The sequence below is a fragment of the Pholcus phalangioides genome, unplaced genomic scaffold (genome assembly GCF_987345545.1).
Source record: "Pholcus phalangioides strain wild (caught in Gottingen) unplaced genomic scaffold, Ppha-v1.0 ptg000008l_1, whole genome shotgun sequence".
In the NCBI taxonomy this organism is placed as follows: Eukaryota; Metazoa; Arthropoda; class Arachnida; order Araneae; family Pholcidae; genus Pholcus; species Pholcus phalangioides.
The window spans coordinates 46,561,992-46,567,991 of NW_028301601.1; positions in this window are offsets into that span (position 1 = coordinate 46,561,992).

Sequence of the window (6,000 nt, forward strand, 5' to 3'; positions counted from 1 at the left end):
TAAAGCCACTGTATGAACATCGGTAGTTGCGATTTTGAATGAAATTATGCTCACTAGATGGCAGCACATCATAATATTTGATTCACTTTTTGGATACTTTTCAAAGAAATTTCAGATGGGAGCTTTTATTGATGTTTGACAACTCTGGTTATCCTTGTATATTTTCAATGAGTTCACGCTGGTTAAATTTAGTGCTTAGTGTAACTCACTATATTTTCTGCGATTTTTTCCACTCACAAAATCTAGAAATAGAGCAGTTTTCTTTCTGTATTGTATCTAGGGATTAAGTTCAAGTCTATATTTACCTTCAAAAACAGATGGCTCAAGCTTACCTGCCACCCGGGTGCGAAGCCTCATGCACCACCCCCAATGGCGGTCCTGCCAGGAGGCTGATAGGGCTTCAGTGAAGGGCACCTGGAGATAAACCTTTTTTTTTTTTCACAAGAAAGCAGCACATCATTGTTTACTGTGCAAAATGTGTGTGATCATACTTCCCGCTTTTGAAGTAGAATTTTTTTTTTTTGTTCTAGAATTATTTTACCATTCTTAATAATGCCAGATAACTTGATCCTTGAAAGAGCACTTATTTTTGTGAGCCATCATCACTTATCCTGTAAAGATTATATTTAACAGGGTAATTTTTAATAAGAAAATTTTTTCAAAGGTGTTTCTGGTATTCCAGGGGTCAAACAAGTGAAAAGCCAAATTTTTCCTTTGCCTTCATTTGACAATTGTGGAACAAATTCTGAGTGAGGGTATGGGCCCCCATCCTAGAGCAGGGCCGCTAGGCTAGGATCTTTTGGCTTCCTCCCAGTCCCTCACGGCCCCTTCTATACTTTATTTATAGTGTAAAAAGGCCAAAAAATTATGCGAATTTTCCCCGGGCTGTTGTGGGGGCCATGGGTGAGGGAACCAAAATGCACACATGCCCCTTGTAATAGAGTTCAGGGGTGGTGCTTGGCCATGCAACCCATTGCAGCTACACAGGGCACCGCTCAAGATGACGCTAAATCCAGGGTGAATGGGTGAAAAAAAAGTTCCATTGGCCGAAAAAAAATCCGAAATGAAAGGGTGAAAAAAATTTTTGTTAGGAATTGTTTGGATTAATTGTGAAGGAGGGGCATGACCTTCCAAGGGTAGGGCTCCAGCTTGAGGCCTGGGACTAAATCCTTATAACTTTTCTTTTTTCACTATAAACGAACTGTAGAAGGAGCCTCACGAAAGATTCCCTGATGCAGAAGGTAGGGGCTATGGAGGGAGCAATAGTTAGGAGGTGCAAAAAATAAGTCCTACACATGGGTACAGATTTTGTCTTCAGTCGCCCAGATAGCCTGCATTCTTGTTTCTGGTATTACAGTCAGAGGCCTTGTCTATTTTCTCAAAGTTTCCATTGTTGAGGTACAGTATGACTCACAAAAGCGTGATGTCATGTGAATTTTTACTGTGTTAAATTTTGGGGTCTTAAGTAAAGTTTACGCTGCCGCCCCTTACAACTGCGGTGGCTCACCAAAGACAGTCGACAAGTGCATGGACGCGCGAGAGGATATTTTGTGACTCGACAGTCTGGAGCATAATGCTGATTCGATAAGTTGTGTTGTCTATGATACAATAAAAGCTGATTGTCACAGTGGTGACCAAGACTGACGCAACCTTCTGAGATGACATAAAGATGAAGAATCTACTCAGCCGAAGCCCAATGCGTGCAGCACCGCCGATGCCATAGGATGAGGGTAGGACCTTTTTGTGATCGCTCTATTTTGTTTGGTCAGAATAACATATTTTTATTTTCGCAATCATATAACTAGATTCACATAATAGTCTGTATCCAAAAATACCTAACGATGGCGCTCCTAACCCTTCGCCACCTGACCCGTCACCAGAAAACTTACAAATTTGTCGAGTTGCCTTGAAACTTCCGCCCATATGGCGACAAAATATAAAGTTATGGTTCATTCAAGTGGAAAGATGTTTTTCAATATCCGCCATAACTAACGATTCTACCAAATACATTAACGTGATTGCGGTTATAGATCCAAAAATGCTAGCTTTCGTTTCAGATACTTTATTGAACCCACCCAAAACAAACAAGTATGAGATCCTTAAACAACGGATAATCTAAGAATTCTCTGATTCTAATACTTGTCAAGTACGCAAGTTGTTGTCCGAACTACAGTTGGGGGACAAAAGACCTTCACACCTATTAAGTTAAATGAGAGATTTGGCCAACAAATCTGTAAGTGACAATTTTCTGAAAAAACTATGGTTCCAACGTATGCCATCAGAAACGCAGGCCATCCTATCAGTCAGCTCAGAGAACTTAGATACATTAGCGAAAATGGCAGACAAAATAATAGAAGTTAGTAAAGACACATACAGCAACAGCATCTATGCCATGGGGAGAGCGGACCGCACGAGGACTCCGCAGCTACATGTCAACAACGTTGAACCCGATAATCTCTCCCCTCTGACAGAAATGAGTGCCATGAGAGCGGAGATAGCTTCTCTTAGCAAAAAACTCGACCGCTTGTCTAGAGAGAGAGAGAGAAACAAACTATATTAGACAGAGGTTCAGATCTCCTTATCGTCGTTTCACTTCCTCATCACAAACAACCGGCTTTTGCTATTACCATGCTAGATTTGGCAACAACGCCTTCAGATGTCAACACCCGTGCTTTTCTAACCAGCGAACAGGGAAACTAGACACGGCCGTCGACTATAATATATTGGCGACGTCAACACCGATGGCTGCGAAAACTTGTCGCCTTTATGTGTTTGATAAAAGATCTCATTTGAGATTTTTAATTGATTCAGGATCTGACGTTTCTTGCATTCCACTCACAAAACATTACAAAAAAATAGTTCCAGATTCTTTTGAATTGTTTGCTGCCAATAACTCTAAGATACACACTTACAGCACCAAAGTTCTCAATGTTGACTTTGGATTAAGACGTTTTGAGTGGAAGTTTCTCATTACAAGCGTACCAATACCGATCAAAGGCGCGGATTTTCTTCTCAACTTTGGACTTTTAATTGACCTCAAACACAGCAGATTAATGGACAGTGTCACAAAACTTTCGCAAATTGGAAAAATTTAATATAACTCTGAAAACTATTCCATTAAGGTAATTTCCGAAACTTCGGAATACCACAAAATCTTGGCAGAATTTCCTGAACTGACAAAAGTGTCGCACAAAGTGAAGCCTGTTCAGCATAACACTGTACATTACATCAAAACCACCGGCCCGCCTATACATAGCAAACCCAGGCGATTAAATCCCAAACGCTATGAAGCTGTTAAGGAGGAATTCCAATTTATGATGAATCAAGGAATATGCAGGCCTTCTAAATCGCCCTGGTCATCACCATTACATGTTGTGTCAAAAAGTTCAGACAGTATTCGTCCAGTGGGTGACTACCGCAAACTCAATGCCTGCACGGTCCCAGATAGGTACCCCATTCCTCACATTCAGGACTTTTCAAATGCATTACACGGTAAAAGTTATTTTTCAAAACTTTACATTGTGCGGGCGTACTTTCGCATTCCTGTTCATTCCGACCACATTCCAAAAACAACTGTTTGCACACCTTTCGGCTTATTTGAATTTCCTTACCTGAATTTTGGTTTGTGTAATGCTGCCTAATCTTTCCAATGATTTATGAATGAGATTCTTGGTGATCTGAAATTTTGTTATGTGATCTGTCACACAACCTACCACCTGGCTGCTCCTGCCCAAAGATCTATACTTTTAATCACAAATTTACTACACATCAGCAACATGCATACCATACCAGGTTATTTTAGTTCAATATCATTGAAGTTATGTAAAGAAAAAACAATTTAATTTTTTTGATTTAAATCAATGATTTCTTTTTTAATCAAGTGATTTAAATCAGCATACCCTGGTAAAATGGGAGTTTGTGCTCTTGCGAATTAATTCAATGCCCAGAGAGTGCAGATATATTCCATTTTGAAGCAAAAGGAACATTGGCAAGAAAAATAGCCAAGAAACAGAAATCAATGTAGGAAAAAATAAATATCCGAAGACTTGCCATAGAATAAGTTGTGTACGATTGGTTTGTTTCAGCAAGAATCGGGTTGGAATTTGCCTATTTCCAACCTGATCATACAAGAAAAAACTCGAAGAGGTGCAGGACTCAGGCTTACCTACTTCAAATGGTTGGTTGGATCATTTTTGTGTGTATTCAAGAAATTGTGGCATGAATCTGTTGATGTCAATGATAAAATGTGGAAAGAGTAAAAAATTACAAAAAAAAAATGGTAGAGATATATATATAGCCAATGATATATACCAGAGGTGGCCCACATGCAACCAATGTTCGAAGGAGTTGGAACACTTTGCAAAATTCAAATACAAATACAACGCCACAACAGGCAAAATGCCCAACGAGGTGGCTGATAAAAAGATGCCCATAAAAATTTGGTTGTCATATATTTCAAAAAAAAAAAACAGCAACCCAATTAAAAATGCAATTAACACAAATTATAAACCAAATATTGATTGATCATTTTTTTCCCAAAAGATGTAATTTCGTATGTAAACTTTGTAGAATATTTCTTTTGTAATTTTGTGTATCTGTGCAAAAATTATTTCCTTTTACGACTAAATGCATCTTATATTATCAGAATGTCATAGCAACTGAAATCTACCTTCCATGTTTGGCCAACAGTTCTGCTTGTTGAGGAAGTCTATTAATGTGTCTACCAATTCTACTACTACAGCACAAAATCTAATATGCTGTAACAAAACCATTTTTATTCACTGTTACATAGACATTCATTTTGTTTCCCTATTGAAAGTTAGATCTTCACAATTTAGAAGCTTTTGAATCTCTCATGTAAAGTCTCGTTCATATGGAAAGCTTCACATTCATTTAGAGCTGCTAGCTTTATTTTTTTAATAGAAATTGTTTCATGTGTCTTAGCACCTGGAGTATTTATTGTAGTTATTTGTAAAGTGTTGTGTGTGTGTGCGCAAATACATTTGAGACTAGCCATTGCTGTATGCGTGTAGGGCTGAATGATTTTTTAGAAGCGCCCTTGCCCTAGAAATACTTGCCTACCAATTTACATACTTGCCATCAAAAATTATATGCAGATCTCATTTTTATGGGGGGCCCTCTGCACTCGAGGTCCCCTCCCAGGTGGGCCCATGTATTAAGGCGGCACTGTATGCATGGAGATTTATTTGTACAGAGTGGTTATAACAGATTTGCCCATATACGAGCCCCTAGCAGCCACAAAAATAATCGGAAGTTCAGCACAGTGAAAAATCATGAACAGCAGTGGAACAATACATATAGCATGATAAAAGCTGGCTCCAGACGCAGACAAAGAAGCATGTGGCCAGTACAGCTCACATTATTGCAGCAGGAAGTCCCTCACCAAGAGGTTAGTGTACAACCTCTCAATGATATCAATATCTTTTGTCTGCATCTTGAACCAGAGTTCATGGTGCATCAGGACCTGTTCTAATGCCCTTCATGGTTTATCACTATATCAAGCATTAAGGCAATGTATAAAAGTGGGTGTTTCCATACAATTTTTTGTTGCTGAAACTGTAACTGCAAGTACCTGAAATTTCATTTGGATTTATTGCTGATATATGAACCCCCCCAGTGGCCACAAAAATCAGTTATTTTATGACCCTGAATATATATATGAATTATAAAATGTGTGTAAATGTTAGAGTGTCTGGTACTATAAATGCAATAGCTGGCAACATAGTTTATTTTCCCCTATGCTCTTGTCAGGAATGCAACAATGCTTTATATCAGTGTTCCCCAACATTTCTGAACACAAGGACGTATCTCATCCTTTCATAACAGGATGGGCCTTTAATTCCATTGAGATGGAAATCACGTTATGTGCGAAATTGCTTATCTTAGAAAGAGATATCTAACACAAAAGAATATGAACATCTCATCATACAAGTTGTTTTGGTTAATATTAGCTGCATACAGTCGAGTAAGTTTGTTAGA